Source organism: Cnephaeus nilssonii (assembly GCF_951640355.1).
Source record: "Cnephaeus nilssonii genome assembly, chromosome: 20".
NCBI classification, from domain to species: domain Eukaryota; kingdom Metazoa; phylum Chordata; class Mammalia; order Chiroptera; family Vespertilionidae; genus Cnephaeus; species Cnephaeus nilssonii.
In genome coordinates this window covers 23,469,755-23,483,208 of record NC_137091.1, presented here as the reverse complement: position 1 = coordinate 23,483,208, position 13,454 = coordinate 23,469,755, and positions in this window count along the sequence as shown.

The following is a 13,454-nucleotide window of genomic DNA, read 5'->3' as shown; positions in this document are numbered from 1 at the left end:
CAGCGCTTTCCATCACCCAGGCTGATTCACAAACTTATTTATGGCTGTAAACACAATATTGTAAAACTTGAGGACTGTTAAAAATTCACATTCACTCATCTGATTAACCAGTCTTGCAGAAAACTCTTACAGCCAGAGCATGGTTCTGTTGATAATAAAGGGCTAACGTTTAAGAATTATTTATCTGAATAAGCCTGACTAAACTAATAGAGCACCACATCTTACGCTTCTTTCTATCACTAGCAGTTAGTAAAATGCCTAGACCAGGAGTGGGGAACCTCAGGCCTGCGGGCAGTATAAGGCCTGGGGAAATCATTTGGTCTGGCCCTGTCAATTCATTAGGGTGAGTTAATTAAATGTCTGACCAAATATAGCAGGCTAATTTTTAAGTTGATAATTTTGTATGGTTGGGAATGTTATAAATATCCAAACGGCCCTTGGCAGAAAAAAGGTTCCCCACTCCTGGCCTAGACCCATGGTCGGGAAACTGTGGCTCTTTGGCTCCTTGAGTGTGGCTCTTCCACAAAATACCACGGCCTGGGCAAGTCTATTTTGAAGAAGTGGCGTTAGAAGAAGTTTAAGTTTTAAAAATTTGGCTCTCAAAAAGAAATTTCAATCGTTGTACTGTTGATATTTGGCTCTGTTGACTAATGAGTTTGTCGACCATTGGCCTAGACCAACAGGTTTATTAAATGAAATGAACAGATGAATGAATGAATGTGATCCCTTAGGTTTTGCCTTCTATAAACTTAATTTGAAACAAAATTTCAAATTTACAAAGTGGATGTTCTGAAATCCTCTTGGAGAACCTGTAAGTATCCTTTAACCCTTTGCACTCACTTGCTTTTTTCTCGATTGCTTTATTCTACTCGGGATTTAATTTTTTAAATACCCCAGATTTTACAAAGCGCGGCAGTAGAATAAAAATCTGGAGTTTCTTTTCATACAAACTTATTTATTTGGATTTTTTTATATTTCAAATTATTGATACATTCAAAGAGTAATTTTAATCTCGACATCCAAGTGCAAAAGGTTAATGTCCTGTGTCAAAAACCAGAAGCATATCTTCAACTTCACCTCACCCAAGGCATTTTCCAGAACATTCCCTCCTTGGAACTTGCTACACAGGCCAGCATTACAAGGAAATCTACTGACCATGATTTCTCTGGCCTACATCACTAGAGGAATGCAAGTCTCCTTCAAAAGAACTACCTATTTTAAAGGAGAGGGTGGTGATCAGTGTTGCTTTTAGTTTTCTTCAAGTCCTAAAACTGATATTCTTGATTTGCATGCTCTTTAGAGGATTCATTTTACTTTGAAAAAAACAAAAGCTAACTTAATGAAAGCATGTTTTCATTTTAACAGGTCCACTATCTCATCTCAGACCTATAGAAACATCACTCTTTCCAAATATGAGTGCATTTAAATAAGCTACCATTAAATAGCTGCTCTTTTGCTCACCCCAATTTAACCCCTTGCCCCTGTCACCCAAGCCAATTTACTCCTTTGGTAGATATGAATAGGAAATTAGGTGACAAAGTCCCCTAATCGTAAGGGGGGGGGGGGGGCGGGGAGTGAATGGAGTCAAACCGATTAGCCTCAGTTTCTCTAATCAGTACCTCTGCCTCTGCTTAGTTTCTCAAGGACTGACTGCTTAGATTTTTATCTTGAGTTACCCTCACCAGAGCCTCTACTGGCACCTGTTGCCTGTGACTTGGCACAAAGGTAGGTATGGTATCTTCCCCACACTGGGTAGTGGTCCACTTGGTAGAATTCTCAACTTTTGGGCCAACCCTCTGCTCTCCCCACCACTTTAACAATTCCCTCTCTGCTTCTCCTGCCATGGACACCAGAGTTCTCAAACCTCGGCACTAGTGACATTTAGGGTCAGGTAAGTCTTTGTTGTAGGGCACTTTCCTGTGCACTGGAGGACATTTAGCAGCATCCCTGGCCTTTACCCACTAGATACCAGTATGTCTCCCTTCCCACAGCTGTAACAACCCAAAATGTCTCCAAACTTGACAATTGTTCCCCTGTTGAGAACCACTTATCTACACTGACCATTAGTCAGGAAATTACTAACTCGTGAATCAAGCGCTGAGATTTAAAACATTGAAAAGCCCATTTTTGGCCAGAGATTCATAGTTGGTACTCAAACACTGCTGGTTCTGATTGCTAAGTTCTCTAGCCTTGTCTGAGAGCACCTGCTACTCCAATTCCTAGTTCATCAGATGAGAGGCATGAACTGACAGAAGTCTGGCTGGGTGGCCCAGACACCAATAATGGTCACAAATGGTTGTAATAACCTCATTTGATTCCTCTCTTCCTACACCTTGCCTGTGGCCTCTATCAGAAGGTTGAAGAAATAAGACATGTAGGCATTTGGGGACTTGTGAGCGTGGGCATGCCAGATTTTAAGATTTATGCCTTTTGAGTTTGCACAAACTGATACTGTTTAACTCATGCTGATTTGACTGAAAGCAACAGAGACTCATTTCAAAGTTTTCGACCAGGGTGCACATGAGCTAAATTAAAATGTTATAAGAGCCTGAGGGACCCAAGGACAGGCCGTTATTGTTTGTGTGTGTGTGTGTGTGTGTGTGTGTGTGTGTGTGTGTGTGTGTGTTATTATTCTCTCGTGGATTTCATGGTCTCTTGCTCCCCCTCTCCCTGGCTTCCTCTATTTACTCATAGTTTCTGTGCCCCTTGGACTTTAACTTACACATGGCTTTGACATTGGTCTTATAAGGATCTATTCAGAGGACAAACCCTGTTTAACTTGTAAGATTATTATGGGTTTGAGGAGCCTTAAGTTTGGGAATGAGCTGAGGTCTTTAATATGAACCTCTAAGAAGACTAAAGAATGGTTTGTTTTTATAAAGTGAATGGAATCACATGGATTACTGGTGAGGAGGCTAAAAAAAATAAATTCACTGTGTGGTTATACAACTGCACACCAGATGGCCCTATCTGCCCATGCTTTTACAAGACTAAAGTCTAATTCCTGACAAGCATTTCTACGCTTAAACTGCCTTTTCTTCTTGATTGATCACTTCTGCAACAACTGACAAGTGGTGAACATAAGGTTGATCAGTTTTTGCTGAAAGCAACTTGGCCTTTGTCATGGAGTGGGCACAAGTTTTAGAGGAACTTTTCGTTAGTTCATTATCACTACCACAATGATGGTCATTTCCCTCTCAATCAGACACACAAATAACCCAACAATTCTGCAAAATCTATTTTAACTTAAGTCACCATTTCTTGGGAAATTAAGCCATTTGTTTTGCTGCCAAACTCACTATGCTAAGGAGTCCTGGGAAGCTTCTTTGCTCTTCTGATAAACTTCTCATGGGAGGTAACCAATAAGGAAGAATATTGAACGGCTTTCTTAGGGAAAACTCTCTCCCGGTCAATGTGACCTTACATAGGAAGCTGTGTTTGCATTTCATTTATTCGCTCAAAACACACAATAAGTGAAAATAAAATTATGCTATGTCTCTGAGAAAAATCAAGGAAAATGAAACACCCCTGTATCTAAGTATCAGCCAATTATGATAAGACCAACAGATACACAAAGAATTATGGATTGAGGCTTTTAAGAGAAGTTTGAACCAAGATCTATAGTTATGGAGAGACAGGGGATGGATTCCTGTAATTTACCATTGGAACCAAACTCAGCTAATGTGTGTGACAGTGGCCAAGTCATTTAACTTTATCTGTTTCATTATCAACCCAATTTTTACAGATGACAAAACCAGAGCACAAGGAATTTAAGTAATTTGTCCAAGGTCACTTAGCAAGGAAGAGCCAGCAGGAGCTGGGATTGGAATCCAAACAAGGGTACTGCCCCCACAACTCATCTTTTCAACCAAATGCCCTGTGGGCTGCCTTTCCAGAAAGGGGGTTTCCAGTGCTGAGCCTCAAGTGGATGCCCAGTGGATTTCACTCTCCCAGGGGAAAGAGAGAAAAATAAGGTAAAAGAAGTGAATTTTTCATAAAGCTAAATATATTCCACTTAAAGTACTGTCCTTCTATTTTCTATGTGATTACACCTGTTCTGCTTTTATTTATTCTCTGACAACCTATTTTTTAACATGTTTTTATGAAAGGCATATTTCAATCATCCAGAAAAGTTGAGAACGGTACAAATAATACTCATATCACCCCTCCCCATACACACACCTAGATGTAACAGCCTTCTGCCATGTTTGCTTTAAAGAGAGAGAACCTAAATAAATAAATAAATAAATAAATAAAATAAAGAGAGAGAACCTGATTCCTTGAAGCATTAGGAGAGAGTGATTTTGTCTTAAAGTCCCCAGGACTAAATAGTTATGCTCATTTTCCCATGGGCCACCAGGAGGCACTCTCACCTGGTGAGCTCATCACATCCACTGCAGTGACTTCTGGAAATCAGACACTTAAGTTTGGAAATTTCATCTGTTCAATTTATATTTAAAGGCCTCAATGTAGCTTTAGTGTATAATTGCTAACTTGACAACATTCACAAAATTCTTTTTCAGACTAACTTCACTCCAGGTTATGTTCTGCCCTATAGAGAGAAGAATCACCCTCCAGGGGGCAGTCTTGTTGCTCCCAGTCAGTTAAGGAGCCCATTCTGTTTAAGGCAAGCTTGTCAAACTCAAAGGCTAACATGGGCCAAATAAACAAGGTTTTAAGTTTATGTGGGGTCACAAAAAACAAAGCTTCAATTTGTATAGAAACATAGGTTTATTTCGATAGAGACATGCTGAATACAAAGGACTGGAATAAATGAGTAAGCATTAACATAAAGTAATAGAACATTTTAATAAAAATTAATATTTTTCTTGAACATTAACTTATCAGACACTGAATAACTTCACAAATAAACGTAACGCAAATAAACCTATTTCTCTTGTTCTCTGAAAGCAAAATATTTCCTGTTGCACACACCAAACAAGTCAGTACAAGGCTACTGACATGGCAATCAGTTGCTAAAATATTTGCTGCTAATATTAGTGGAGAGAAATGGTGCGTCTGTGCATAAGGCACGTAAGGAAAAGGACTGCAACACGATTATAGTAATTAGTCATTAGCGAACGTTGTAGTTCGTTATTAATAACTAGAGGCCTGGTGCACGAAATTCATGCACAGGTAGGGTCCCTAGGCCTGGCCGGCGATCAGGGCTGATCTGTGGGGTGACAGGCAGGGTGATCAGAAGGCCCCGGCTGGCACCCACCTTGGCCAGCCTGGGGCCTGCGGGATGAGGGCAGCTCCTGTGTTGAGCATCTGCCCCCTGGTGGTTAATGCACATCATAGCGACCAGTCATTCCACCAGTAGTTCCGCCGGTCAATTTGTATATTAGGCTTTTACTATACAGGAATAACATGATATTGTAAAAATTAAGTTACAAAACTTTTATTAAAATGTTTCTTACATACCATTATATTGGCTAGGCTGCAAAAATATTCGTTGTGGGTCACATGCAGCCCCCGGGCCGCAAGTTTGATACGCTTGGTTTAAAGTCTCCCGCCACTTGTTTAGAGTGTCTTATTTGGGCAACCAAAGCTTCCAAGATGTCACTCTGATCCTCAGCTGTCACTTTCTTGCAAATGAATTTCTCCAAGGACTCCAAGCCCTGGAGTCCAAGATTCACCCCAGATTCTGTCAGATGTATTCATGTAAATGTTCCAGAAGGGGGTGGGGGAACCAAAAATTTCAGCACAGTGCCAGGCACAAAGCTAGCTATTATTTTTTTCTATTAGAGTTGATATTCCGTATTTCACATTTGGTTTCAGGTGTAGGGCATAATGGTTAGACAATTATATAATTTACAAAGTACTCCCCAATTCAGAAGTCTGCCCTCATAATATTTTTGAGAAAATTAAGCAGTATAATGAATAAAAAGTTCCCAGTAAAATGCCCAACACAAGTCAGGCACTCAATAAACAATCATCATTATTGTATATCTCTCATTATCATTATTACTCTTGCCATTATTTCAAATGCTTAATCCGGTGCTCACATCTAAAGGCCACACTAAAATGCAAATTGAAACAAAAGGACCCATGCCATGTATATATTTTTGTAGCTGCACTAATCTAAGTCAACACACATTTATTTTTTCATAAATCAAGAGAATATTTATAGTAACAGGGTTATTTAACCAGCCTGATTTAATTCCTCTAGGCAACAAAGCACGTTTTGTTGACCTAGCAGAAACAAAATGAATCATACCCCCAAAAGTCATTCCTCTGCCATCTCATTTCCTCATAGGCTAGGTACTTGGAATCATGATTGAATTCTTAAAATAAAAACCAGAGAGCGGGACTAGATCTGCTCCTCACTGCTGTGTGTGTGTGTGTGTGTGTGTGTGTGTGTGTGTGTGTGTGTGCGCGCGCGCGCGCGCGTGAGAGAGAGAGAGAGAGAGAGAGAGAGAGAGATGGAGGAAATGATGGGGACAATGAGGGTGCATGGCTTCTAGAGTCTGACAGAACTGCACTGGGACCTTCATTTCACCTCCTAGTCACAGACTGTAAGTGATGGAGCCTGGGTTTGACTCTAGGCCCGTGGTCGGCAAATTGCGGCTCACGAGTCATATGCGGTTCTTTGGCCCCTTGAGTGTGGCTCTTCCACAAAATACCACGGCCTGGGCGAGTCTATTTTGAAGAAGTGGCGTTAGAAGAAGTTTAAGTTTAAAAAATTTGGTTCTCAAAAGAAATTTCAATCGTTGTACTGTTGATATTTGGCTCTGTTGACTAATGAGTTTGCCGACCACTGCTCTAGGCAATCTTCCCAACAGCCACTGTCTTATCCACAGCACCAATCTGAATCAGCTGTTGTAATAAAGGCAATCAATTCTTGTTCTTCAGTGGGTGCTGGGGTAACAATCTTAACCAAGACCTCCATTCCTTCAGCTGAAAACACAAGGATAACTCTTTCAAGTTCCGAATGTCCTCTTCTTAAAAATGTTTTCCTAATCTTTTTATCTTTGCCCTTCTCTTCATCCCTGATGCTTTCTACATCTCCAATACCACTAAAAATAGCCCTCGTATGCAGCTGGAGGCAGTGTAATGGATGCTGAATGCCTGCATGCAAGTCTGCTCTGCCACAAGCTGATTAATCACGTTAGACTTTAGTGTCCCCATCTGGAAAATGGGGGTAATGTTAATGCCTGTGAAGTGCTTAGAACAGAGAGTGCTACATAGTAAACATAAAATAACTGGGAACAAATAATATTATTTTGTAGGCACTGTGCTAGAAACTTGATGTTTGTTTAATTATCATAAAAACCCTATGAGATTGATGCTGTATTTTCTCCATTTTACCAGGGAGGTAAGGAAAGACTAGTAACCCTCTTAATTTAGTCACAGACTGTAAGTGATGGAGCCTGGGTTTGAATCTAGGCCCGTGGTCGGCAAATTGCGGCTCACGAGCCACATGCGGGTCTTTGGCCCCTTGAGTGTGGCTCTTCCACAAAATACCATAGCCTGGGCGAGTCTATTTTGAAGAAGTGGCGTTAGAAGTTTAAGTTTAAAATATTTGGCTCTCAAAAGAAATTTCCATCGTTGTACTGTTGATATTTGGCTCTGTTGACTAATGAGTTTGCCGACCACTGCTCTAGGCAATCTTCCCAACAGCCACTGTCTTATCCACTGCTCTATAGCACCAATCTGAATCAGCTATTGTAATAAAGGCAATCAACTCAATTCTTGTTCTTCAGTTTTTGGCATTATTTTAACTCATTAAGAAATTACTGTGTTCATTTGCTGTACCAAGCACAGAAAAACCTCCATAGGTTTAAAAAGATGGAAAATATGGCCAATGTTATTCAATTCTTACCAACCACTTTAGACATATTAATTCATTGAATCTCACAACAACCCTCTGAAGAGTACACTATTAATATCCCCACTATACAGCTATGAAACAGAAGCTGAGAGAGGGTATTAGGTAGTAGCACGTGACAGAGTTCTGATGCCCCAACTTGTACCATGATGTCACGCTGCCTCTGAAAATATGGTCCCTGCCCTTAAGAAATTTATAAGCTGCCCAGGTAGATAGATAGCACTTTGCTTGCCCTACTTATGTCCCTGTTCCCTCCAACCTCCCACCCCCTCTTCACTCCCATGCTCAAGGGAGCACTCTAAGCAAATCCTCAGAACCCACCCCATGCAGCAGCTCACCTGTGTCAAATGGTGACACCCTGTCTTCACCCAGCTGGTGGCAGCCACAGCCCGCCTGAGGGGGAGCATGACCTCACACAGTTTCCTGCTGCACTGAACTCAAGGCATCTCAGTGCCCCTCCAATGGGGCTCTATGTCCACCTTATAGGCATTGAATGCTCAGTAGAAGAGGGTCTAAATTATCTACTAGTAGCCCTGTGCACGAATTTGTGTGCCAGTAGCTCTCTGTGGGGCCTGGCCACTCCGCACCCACTGCCCAGAGGCTCTCTGCAGCCCAGAGGCCGTTCCGCGCCCGGCCTGGCCAGAGGCCCACCCGTGGCCGGGCGCGGAATGCTTGCTTCGTCACCGCGGCGATGAAGCAAGCATTCCACCAGGCCGCTCACGGACTGGGAAACTCCAGCGGGGCTGAGAGGACTGGGCACCGCCATCTTGTGGCTATGGGTGCCTCCATCTTTGTGACGGAGTGATGGTTAATTTGCATATTACCCTTTTATTAGATAGGATGAGCAAAAGGCAAGAAACTTGAGAGCCTAGGTCTCTGCTTCAGGAAATCCATCACACAAGTTCATAAAAATCTTTTTCCAACAAGATTTTTAACAACAAACCAAGAAACTAACTAAATTTCTCACAGTTGGTATCCATGGAGAGTGAGAGTGAAAATTAAGCAGTTATTTAAATTTGTGTTTAGAAAGGTAAAGGGTTAATCATAAAGATGATGCTTAGGTACAATCTATATTCAGTTCTTAACCTGAGACCACAAAAAAAAAAAAATTACAACTCTACTTTGATTAGACTCTACCTGAAGTTTAGCATTTCCTTCCATTGAAAATGCAGTGACACCCTGGCTGGTATGGTTCAATGGATAGAGCGTCAGCCCCTGGACTGAAGGGTCTCAGGTTCAATTCCAGTCAAGGGCATATGCCTGGGTTGTGGGCTCGATCCCCAGTGTGGGGCATGCAGAAGGCAGCCAATCAATGATTCTCTCTCATCATTGATGTTTCTATCTCTCTCTCCTTCTCCCTTCCTCTCTGAAATCAATAAAAATGTTTAAAAAAAAAAAAAGAAGAAGAAGAAGAAAGAAAAGAAAATGCAGTGACCGTAGCACCATGACATTGTCTGCAATAAAAATCATGGTTATTTTCTATGACATGACAGTTGTTACAAAAATCTCAAAACACTGTTCATGCTTATCTTGTCTTTGACATTAACCAAGTTATTAGAACTGCCACTAGAACTTATTTCATACAATATTTTAAAAAGCACATATATTCTGTATCACAAATTCTTTGAAAATATTTTTATAATTGTATTTCAATTCTATCAGTTTTCTTTGTTGTTACATATATCATATTTTATGCATTTAAAAGCAAGCCTGAGAAGGTTCGTCAGACTGCCAAAGTGCTCCATGTACTAGCACATCACACCAAAAATAATGGTAAATTAATTTCCATTAAACTCAGATAATATATAAGAATCTAAGAGTCTTTGGCAGACCCTAGATCAGTGGTTCTCAACCTTTCTAATGCCGCGACCCTTTAATACAGTTCCTCATGTTGTGGTGACCTGCAACCATAAAATTATTTTCGTTGCTACTTCATAACTGTAATTTTGCTACTGTTATGAATCATAATGTAAATATCTGTGTTTTCCGATGGTCTTAGGTGACACTGCAGTTCCTCATGTTGTGGTGACCCGCAACCATAAAATTATTTTCGTTGCTACTTCATAACTGTAACTTTGCTACTGTTATGAATCGTAATGTAATGTAATCGTAATGTAAATATCTGTGTTTTCCGATGGTCTTAGGTGACACTGCTAGCAGTTCTCAACCTGTGGGTCGCAACCTAAGTGTCACCTAAGACCATCGGAAAACACAGATATTTACATTACAATTACATTACATTACGATTCATAACAGTAGCAAAATTACAGTTATGAAATAGCAACGAAAATAATTTTATGGTTGGAAGTCACCACAACATGAGGAACTGTATTAAAGGGTCTCGGCATTAGAAAGGTTGAGAACCACTGCCCTAGATGAAGAGAGCACTTAAATTAACTTCTTTTACATGCAGATTAATTTGGCCTTGAATTTTAAAGATTTTATGGATTAGCTAGGAGATATGCTGAACATGCCCATTCATGTTTTTATTTTTCAATTACAGTTTACATTCAATATTATTTTGTATTATCTTCAGGTGTATAGCATAATGGTTAGAGGATCATATATATGCCCATTCAATTTTCAGGTGATTGGTTTGAGAAATTTTCCCCTGTAGACACTGGTAGATATCACTTTGGGATGGGGAAGGAACTTAAAACACCCAATAAAGAACGCATCTCTTTTTGTAGCATCAAGAGCTAAAGCAATAAGAGAAAAAAGAAGTTGGGGATAACTTGAAAACGTATTCTTAAAGGGATACTGCCTTCTCTTCTTGCTCTGGCTTTGTTCATGGTTCCAAGATCACTACGCACAGTTCTAAAGTGAGAAGGTAATATCCAGAGGCAGAAAAAGGAAATGTCCCCTTTGTATTTTTTTAATTAACACAAACCAAATAGGATTATTAGGAAGCAAGAGAACACTTTTTTTTTTTTTTTTTTTTTTTTTTAAAGAGAGAGAGGAAGGCAGAGGGAGAGAGAGAGAAAGATTAATGTGTGAGAGTAAAACATTGAACGGCTGCCTCCTACCAGGGATTAAGCCAGCAACCTGGGTATGTGCCCTGACTAGGAATCAGACCGGCAATGTTTTGGTGCACAAGATGATGCCCAAACAACTGAGTCACAAAGGCCAGCGCAGAAATGTCCCTTTCTTTTGTCCGTGTTCAAGAATAAGGGAAATCTTCCAGGATACCCTCATTGGCCAGAATTGTGGCGCACACCATCCTGGAACTGAACACTTAAAAGGAAAACGGCATTCTGTTTATCCAGTCAGAACAAAGGTGATTCGCCTGAGGGCAGGGAGGAACCAGTAACCGCAAACCAGGAACAGACCTTGACTGTATTAGCAAGGAAGAAGGTAGGGATGTGGGCTGTATGTGCCTGTGCAGAACTGATACTCAGAGTGAGAAGTTTTATAAGCCTCCAAGAACGCCTGCCACCCACTCTCATTGTACCTCCTCAGGAGGAAGTCCATTAGAAGAAATACCAGCATCAAAATACTGTTTGCAGTCTAGGGAGAGAAGTAATTCTGAAGAAAAAAAATCATGATAGGAAATGGTTCAATAATGAATTCTGCACCTTTAAAATATTCACCCATTAGCATCTCTTCCTCATTAACAGTACTTCTAATTTATGCCCACCCATCATCAATATCTTTTTGATTGGTCTGACTGATAGTCAACTCTAGTGAACATTTAACAATATAATGCAAATACAGTCAATGTAAATTAATTACAAATCAGAATTGCAAATTTTTCCAAAGTGTGGGCATTCATAAAATCAATACCGGTGATTTCAGAGAACCACTTTAATTACAAGCAAAGGAACTCACAGAAATACACTAGTTAACAATTGAGTTAGATAAAGGATGGATGATAATGAGCACTTAAAATATATATTTGGATTAAGAGCTAGAGAAAAAGCCACTGTTAAAAATTCATTAAGTTCTTGAATATTGTTTTTGCCAATGAGGCCTTTTTTTATGTTCCTAATATGCAGATCAATTGTGAGGGACATGGTCTATAATGCTATCATATAATTTTGCAGGAAAAATGAACCATCCCTTTCCCCCAAAGTTAACATTTGCTTCATTTTTTATTCTAAGATTTAGCAAAGTTGCTATTATCGCCTACATTTGAATAAACTTATTCTCATAATTTGTAGCTATAGTTTTCTCTCCATTTATAACACAGTTTTGGCTTAAGGCCTTGCTTAAGAGAACAAATGATCTTGGGATAATAAAGACCTAGTGTATGTTAAAAGGATGATTATGAAGATTCTCTAGAAACATGCATTATTCTTTATGATATGTTTCTAAGTGCAAAAAAAAAGGGGGGGGGGGCACCAAAGACTATACAAGATCACTGTAACCATGTAAAAATCCTCCTATATAATAAAAGCCTAATATGCAAATCGACCGAACAGCAGAACAACCAGCGGAACAGACGGTTGCTATGATGCGCACTGACCACCTAAACAATAAGCCTGAAAAAATAACCCAAGATGCTTTTGAGCTATTTAATCTAGAGCCACAAGTAATCTGGTATGTTGATTAAGGACATTCCTGACTTAATACTCACAGGTAATAAAAGGCAGCCTCTATGTCAGCTCCCAGCAACCATATCCCCTGGTATTCATGCCATTGTGTAATACCCACCCCTTGAATGTAGACTTGATTGATCAACTTTCTTCTAATAAATACAATATGGCAGAGAAATGGATGTCTCTTCTGAGATTAGGGCATAAAAAGCCTGTGGCTTCCATCTTAGATGTTTAGCCTCTCCTTCTTTGCTCACTCATGATGAGGGAGCCATCCACCTGCCATGTTATGAGTTGCTTTACACAGAGGCCTGTGTGGCAAAGGTCTGATATCTCCTGCCAAAGCCACATAAGAGATTTTGAAAACAGGTTCACACCACACACACACACACACACACACACACACACACACACACACACACGTCCCAGTTAAGCTTTGAGATGAGTGCAGATCTGACCAACACCTGGATTGCAACCTGGGTGAGAGACACTGAGCCAGAGGAAACCAGCTGAGCCCCACCTGGATTCCTGACCCACAGACTCTGTGACATCATTTGTGCTGTTTTAAGCTGCTAAATTTGGGAGTCATTTGTTACACGACCACAGATTACTAATAATAAAGATTTACATTCAAATATTAGCAAATTTGTCCTTTAGAAATATGACAATTTGTGTGATTTACCAATACTGTGCCTGAAAACATTTTTTTTAAAAACTCTGGGGTAGAATGATAGAACTGCTTTTCAGAAATCAATAAATGTTATTTACACAGTTTTATATATAATAGCAGCATTGATGACAATCTTTATTTGAAAATAAAACCACACAAAGTTGAAGGCACTATAGAATTTCTTAGATGATCAAAATATAAATAAATCCTGACCCAGTTCTCCCTATAGTTACTGAGCTGCTGAAAGTATGATGGAGAAATTCAACAACTTTGGAATCACAAGCTGGACATGCCAAAGCCATCTATTGGTGTCAGAAGGTTCATAGATTTTTCACATGGAAACCTGGATGTTTGATTCTCAGATGCAAGCTCAGGGATTCCTCTGTTGCAGACGTGATCTTGATCCCATAAGCAAGAG